This window comes from Mustela nigripes, chromosome 2 (genome assembly GCF_022355385.1).
Source record: "Mustela nigripes isolate SB6536 chromosome 2, MUSNIG.SB6536, whole genome shotgun sequence".
NCBI lineage: Eukaryota > Metazoa > Chordata > Mammalia > Carnivora > Mustelidae > Mustela > Mustela nigripes.
In genome coordinates, this window is record NC_081558.1 from 54,701,635 (window position 1) to 54,709,415 (window position 7,781).

At 44.1% G+C, this 7,781-nt stretch overlaps 1 long non-coding RNA gene across 2 annotated transcripts in view; it reads right to left on the reverse strand.

The window, feature by feature from the left end:
- Window positions 1-4,452, reverse strand: part of LOC132011580 (uncharacterized) — a 64,362-nt gene extending 59,910 nt beyond the window's left edge. For both annotated transcript variants that reach the window (XR_009402406.1, XR_009402405.1), the window contains exon 1: window positions 4,360-4,452. This is a non-coding gene — a long non-coding RNA (uncharacterized LOC132011580). The remainder of the gene's footprint in view (window positions 1-4,359) is intronic.
- Window positions 4,453-7,781: the final 3,329 nt, after the last annotated feature.

Below are 7,781 nucleotides of genomic sequence, written 5' to 3' on the forward strand. Positions count from 1 at the left end.
AATAAATAAAATCTTAAAGAAAAAAAAAAAAGAAGCTTACTGTCTGTGAGGTAAGAAAAATGCTCATGAAACAAATAAAAATTAAATTGAGAAATGTAGATAAAAGTATATTAGGAATATAGAAAAGGTCTAGAATTATGTACTTATTATGAGGGTAGACTTCATCAAGGAGATATAAGCTGAGTTTGTACCTTAAAATGTACTTAGGGTACCAAAGTGAAAAAGAATAAATTGGTACACTCATAAAAGTGCTCGCTTCGGCAGCACATATACTAAAATTGGTATACTCAAAAGAACAACCAGAGGATGAAGAAACAAGACTAAAAGAAATGAAATTAAGCCCTGAAAAGTGAAGACTTAACTGGGAGACAGCAGTGTTCAAATACTTTTTAAGAGTCATGTGACAGAACAGAGTTACATTATACAGCCATTTAACTTACTAGCTGACCTCCTAGTAAAATGTGACCAACACTCAAGGACATAGAGAGTGACAGCTGTTTGGTAAAGCCACAACAGGAAATGCCAATTTGGAAAGACAGGAAGCAGGTGGCCAAGTTCTTCTCTGCAACTTCTCAAAGGACAGTGTGCATATGAGCCCACTAAAGCAAAACTTTAAATCTAAATCTTGCAAACATTTATTGACCACTTACCATGTGCTTCCATATATATTATCTCATTTAATATCACAACACATTTATAAACATTTATCAGTGTAATAAAGGCTTAAAGTAAAAATACAATAAAATTAGCCCTGCAAGGAGCAGGAACACATTAAAATTTTCCACTATCCACTACTCTCTGATAGGGATTTGACAGCTGTTTTTAAAAAGCAAAGTTGTTTAAGGTCTACATATCTACATAATAATTTATTTCTTTCAGCTTCTTCCTTCAGTAATGCTCAGTGGCTCTCAGTTTGCAAAGCACATAAGAATAATATATCACTATACATACAAAAACATGCACACAATGCTTTTTAAGCATTTTAAGGGATTTTTTTAAGTATTTTATTTATTTATTTGACAGAGAGAGATCACAAGTAGGCAGAGAGGCAGGCAGAGAGAGAGGGGGAAGCAGGCTGAGCAGAGAGCCCGATGTGGGGCTCGATCCCAGGACCCTGAGACCATGACCTGAGCTGAAGGCAGAGGCTTAACCCACTGAGCCACCCAGGCGCCCCGATTTTTTTTTTTAAGTAGGTTCCACGACCAGCATGGAGCCCAACACAAGCAAGGCTTAAACTCAAAACCCTGAGATCAAGATCTGAGCTCAGACACTTAACCAACCAAGCCACCCAGGTGCCCCACAATTTAAAAGATTTTCAAGTGTAGTTTTCATTTTATATGATTTTTATTTCAAGTGCTGACTTCAGTTAGAACTGAATCCTGTGAATGAGGTGCAACCCCACTGCAGGTTCCTCCATGGTCAGTGTTAAGGCAGCATCAGGGAAAAAAGGTAGAAAGGGTGAATCCTATTACAACATGAAGAACATTCTAACAATTAAAGCTAGGCTACTCAAAGTAATGAATTTATGTCATCAAAGGTTTCAAACAGAAGCTGAAAAATCGTTGAGCACATTTTAGAAGAAAGCAATTGGATAGGAAGTTAAGATACCTTACGAGTCTTAGATTCTATTACGGGTAGACTTTTAAAACATGACAGGAAGAGGGCAACCTAGTTAAGAACAAAATGAAAAAAAAAAAGACAAAGCCAAGAATGACATGGTATGTAAAGCTCCAATGCTGGGGAACATGGGAGCAGTTCATTTCTACCTGCAGATCTTTGTACTTATTTCATTGGCCAGCAAAGTTCTTCCATCTTTTAAATCACAACTCAGATATCTTCTCTTTAGTGAGGCCTCTCCACGTCCCCCACCAGTCGCTCACTGGTCAAATCACCTGGTCTTATTTTCCTCATAGATGGTATCAGGAATCAGCAAACTTTCTCTATAAAGGGTCAGATTACAACCTACAGGCCAAATCCAGCTTGCCCCATGTTTTAGTATAGCCCCCCCCCCTAAAAAAAGATTATTCTGTGACATGGGAAAACGATATGAAATTCAAAAGCCTAATTAGAACACAGAAGTGCTTGTTTATGTACTGCCCATGGCTACTTTACACTAAACAACACAGTAGATGCAACAGAAACTATATGGCCCATAAAGCCTAAAATATTTACTTTATGGTCTTTTACGGAAAAGGTTTGCTAATTGCTGATTTATAGCATTACCTGGAATTACATTTGTTTGCTATCCTCATTCTCATACACACAGAAAAAAGCTCAATAAAAAGGACCTTGTCTATTTTGTTCCCCACCATAGCCCAGTACTTAGAAAACCTCTTGCAACAAAATAAGGACTCAATAAATATTTGATGAATAAATAAATGAGTGATCCATAAATGTCATTCTGAGGAACTTAAACTTAAGCCCTCAGCCATTATAGGTTTTGTACATATATGACAGGCATAAAAACTGTTGCAGAAAAGGGGAACTATTCTAATTAAGAGAAGTTGTCTTCTAATTAATTCTAATTAAGACTAGTTGTCACCAACTAGTCCAGGTTACTGAGTTTCTTCATCAAATTGTACAGGGAATTTTTTTGCTCATAAAAGATTCTCTCAACCACTGGAAGGTGTAACAACATTCTGTCAGCTGCCTGTGCTGCTGTTTATCTTAAGATGCAAATACTCTGAGAAATCTAATTTCCTATACATAGTACACAACACCCACACCATGCCAAATCTTATTGCTCATAATTATAACACACGTTGATCACGTGCTAATGAAATTTTATTATTTAAGTTTTTCCTATGCTGATCAGCAATCTATTCTGTAAGCAACCGAAAACTCTTTAGAAATTAAAAGGTTACCGCCCACAGACCAGAAGCAGCTTTTAATTCTTCTACACTAGCCAGAGAGTGGGTGTGTGATTTCAAAAAAAATACAAGCCAACTCTGTTGGGAGAGGACAAGATATAGTTAAAATCCCACCTATAAGCATGGTTTGTTACAGGACACTCATAAAACTACCACCTACTCACAATACCAGTCTCACTGTTCTAATCTACAAATTGGGGGGGGGGGGGTATCTAGCCCCTGATGGAATCTTGTCATTAACATTTTCATAAGGTTCTTTCCTCCAGGCTTTGCAACAATTTCTATACACAGGTATTTCAAAGACAGGGATTTGGTCTAGCCAATCACTCCCAAAATTTAAAATACTGGTCAGAAGACATAAATATATCAAAGTTTTATTCTAAAGCCGGTACCTGCTTTCCAAGCCCTGAATTTCTTTTTTTTTTTTTTTTAAACTAAGAATTAGCCAATTTAGGAATGCAGATCTTTCCTAGAGATGCTTATAAGTATGTAAGACTTGTAACAACCATTTTGGATTAGAGTGTGTGTTTTCCTCTTCCTTTCCTCTGTGACAAGTCAGGATGAATAGGCAGCCCGCAAAAGCTTTGACTAGAATCTACCAACACTCATACGTATGGTGCCACCAAAGAAAAGGGGGAAAATTAGCCAACAGCTCCAAGTGGGCTGCTTCAAGAAACTCTGCTACAGATTCGCCTCACCATCAATGTTGTTAAGGAATGTGCCAAATCAACAACTGGACTAACACTACACACACCTTTCCTTAGAATGAAAAAAAAAAAAAAAAAAAAAAGCAGGGAGTTGCAAGCTATAAACGGATCTGTGGCCCTTCAGGGAAGGGGCAACTCACTGAGCCCCCTTATCCCTTCCTCAAAGGATTAATAAAAGGCACTCTTGGACCAACCCCAGCCACCCTCCCCAACCCACCTTGCAGCACCTATTTTCCCCCGTTCCCAGGGCAGCGGGCTTCCCTTCCTTCCCTTAAACGACAAGTTCAAAATCAAAACAAAAGGTGCAAAACTGGTTTCAGGTGGCAATGGCTGAGCCCTAGTGGCCAACTTCTGGGGACGCCAGGACGAGCGAAGGCTCGTAGGACCCCAGACCTCCCTCACAGTCTACTCCGAACAGTCCCTCAGGCCCCGGCCCAACTCCTCACACGCCCCTCCCTCCCCTCGGCCCCGGAGGAGGCGCGCTGGAAAGGGGGCGAAGAGTGGGGGTGGGGAGAGAAGCCCCAGGGTCGAAATGACAGCGGAACGAGCTGGGAAGGAAAAAGGCCCGGCGGGATGCTGGAGGACGAGTCCTAGGCCCGGAGCTCCAGCCCCGAACGGGGGCGACCGAGGGTCCGAACCGCGCCAGGCCGCGCGCCGGAGGCCCGGCCAGCGTCGGCGGTGCCGACCAGCCACGCTCCCCTCACGACTCTCCCTACCCGAGGCGGAAGGGCCGTGAGGGGCCGCGGCCGCCGCCAGCATCCGGGGCGGGGGCTCTCACTCACCGGCGGGGAGGGGAGGAGCAGCCGGCGTCTCCGCCAGTGCCGTGGCTCGAGCTCAAGCGCCGGCTCCTGCCGCTGCGGCCGCCGCGCCCGGTCCATCCCCCCCCAACCACCCCCCCTCCCGGCCCTCCCCCCGCGCCGCCGCAGCCGCCGCTACCGCCGCTGCAGCCGCCACTGCCGCTTCAGCCCCGGCGCGGGAGCGCGAACCGGCGCGAGGGGGCGAGAGCGCGCGCGCCCGCCGCCACCGCCCACAACCTCCGCCCCCAGCCGGCGGCGCACGCAGGAGGCGACGACGGGCGCGCGCACGCTTCAGGGGGCGGGGACGGCCTCGGAAGGCGTAGCCCCGCCCACCCACGCGGTGGCTGGGCTGCTGAGAAGAATCGTCCGCTGCAGGTGATTCTATGCTGCTCCGGGTGGGCTCCTCCTGGCCCTAAGACCAGAAACCAAGGCCTCCAGTCTGGCCCCTTCTGGGGAGCGAGGCTAGGGAGCGACGCAGGCTTGAGCGTAATTCCGGCAGTTATGCGGGATCACATACCTGTTCTTCCCTCCTTGATTGAAAGACCTGTCTGCCTTCTCCCATCTAGCAGGTTTTCCTCCGCTGCTGCGAAAAGGATCGAGATTGTTACCATTTACCGTCCAGTATTACCAGTGAAGGGACCGCAAGCAGCCATCGGCCTCTTTATGATCCCATTTTTCTCATTCAGTTATTTGTCCCTCACTTATGCACTGAGGCTTCTTCCGGATGGTAGGCCCTGTTCCACTTGCTGGGAGTAAGTTACGGAAATAAAGCCCTAGCCTCATGAAGTTAAATCTGGTGGAGAAAGACAACGTTAAAGGGAGAAACACAACATCAAAACTTGTTATTAGTAAGATGTCTTCTGGGAGGTACATGGTGCTAAGAGAACCTGAGAGGGTGGGGTGGAGGTTTAAAGAACATGCAGGCTGGAATCCAAAGGCCACTTTGAAAGGCACTAACAAGGTCCTACAGGTGAGAGCTTGGCATGGCCAGAACAGCGCGCTGAAAGACCATTAAGTGTGGGAAAAGGTAGGCAATAATTGAGGTAAGGATTTGAGACTATAATTTGAGAATCTGGAGAAGCTAGTAGGGATTTTTCATTACTTCTATTTTTAAACCATCGTTTGGATAGCAGTAGGAAGAGTGATCTGCCGGGGGCTCAGAGTTGGTGCAGAGGGCCAGTTAGGAGGCTGCTGTTATGGTCAAGGCAGGGTAAACTGGGTAAACTGGGGGTGGTAGAGAAGAGTGCTTCTCAGGGGCAGGACCTGATAGACAGGACCTGATAGACTGGATGAAGAGCGAAGGCTAGGGAGGTGTGGCAAGGTTGACTTTCAGTTTTCTTGTTTTTTTTTTTTTTTTAAAGATTTTATTTATTTATTTGACAGAGAGACATCACAAGCAGGCAGAGAGACAGGCAGAGAGAGAGAGAGAGAGAGAGAGAGAGAGGAGGAAGCAGGCTCCCTGCACAGCAGAGAGTCCGATGCGGGGCTCGATCCTAGGACCTTGAGATCATGACCTGAGCCGAAGGCAGTGGCTTAACCCACTGAGCCACCCAGGCACCCCTTGACTTTCAGTTTTAAGGTTGATGGGATGTATTAATGGACCTCAGGAGCAATGGAGGAGGCCCCTGAGGAAGCTAAAAATGGATTATAAACATGAAAGCTGAAACTACAAATTTGGGGGTGCCTGGGTGGCTCTGTCACTTGAACATCTGACTCTTGATTTGAGCTCAAGTCTTGATCCCAGGGTCCTGAGTTAAAGCCTGGTGTTGGACTCCACACTAGGCATGGAGCCTACTTGAAATAAATAGAGTAAATTTCTAGAAGAAAACATGGAAAAAATCATTAGTGATCTTGAGATAGGCAAAGATTTCTTAGGGTACAAAAAGAAATATTTCACAAGTAAATTTCATCAAAATTTAAAAATGTTTATCCTTTGAAAGACACCATTAAGAAAATGAAAAGGCAAGCCACAGATTAGAGGGAGAATTTGCAATAAATATATCTGACAAAAGACTTATATCCAGAATATATAAAGAACTCTTATAACTGAGTAATAAGAGAAACAATCCAATAAAACAATGAGCACAGATTTGAGTAAACACCAAAGAAAATGAAAATGACCAATACACAACAAAAAGATCCTCAACATCTTTAGTCATCCAGGGATTTGCTAATTAAAACCACCATTACCTACACTACCCTCTCATTAGAATAGCTAGAATTAACAAAGTCATACTTCCACCTAATGTAATACAACTAATCTGCATATAACCAAAGATACATAACTTCCCCAAAAAAGGATACGAAGTCCTTAGGTGATGTTCCCTTTCCGCTTTTGACATCCTGTAGCTTAATACTGCAATATAAAGTTAACTATCATTAAGACATCTCCATTGTGTAGTAGCAGTTAAATTTCTCCCTTGGTAATCAGGATCAGTCAATACAGGAAGTCTGTTCTTACATTAGTTTCAGGTGTGAAACATAGTGATTCGACAAGTCTATATACTATGCTATGCTCACCACAGGTGTAGCTACTATCTGTCACCATATAACACCATTTCAGTTCCATTGACTATATTCCCTGTGCTGTACCTTTCATCTTTGTGACTTATTCATTTCATAACTAGAAGCCTGTATCTCTCACTCCCCTTCAGTCATTTTGTCCATCCCCCTACCACCCTTCCCTAAGGCAACCCAATTTAAGGTCTGTTCTCGTTTTTTTTAGATGCCACATGCAAGAAATCATATATTGGTCTTTCTCTGATTTATCTCACTTAGCGTAAGAATAAGGAATTCTTCTTTGCCTGTTGACTCAGAGACTTGAGATACCCAAAGTGACCAGGTGACAGTCTCAGCTTCCAATTGAAGAAAATCATTGTTATGTCTTCTGGTGGAAGCATTCTTCCCTCTGGAACCAAGACCTCTAGACCAGCAGAGCTTCTGGCCATTTCTTTTTCCAGACACACTGAGCAACCAGGAGCAGTGCTTGAAGTTCTGACAACCGGGAGGCTTTTCCTTCCTGAGCTATTATTCTTTAAGACTCTACCAAAATGGAGCTGTAGTAGCATGGCAGTCCATTTTCACCCAGTGCTTGCACATTGTACAGAACCTTTGTACACAAGGCTATAAACCAAGAATAAGGTTTCTCTTGCCCAGTCAACTGGTTGTAGGGAATGCCCCAGTGGACTGTACCTGTGGGCTGGGAAGAAAAGATAACGTACTAAGAGTAGGGGCCATGGGCTTTGGGGCCACTTCTTCGTACAACTTACTTATAACTTCAGTGCCCATTCAAACCCAGCCTCAAATATACCATTTCATTGACATTGGAATGTTGCCATTTATGCACAACTTTATAGCCTGGTGGTTCACATAACACCCAGTTCATGATAGGCAGCTCAGGTCACATA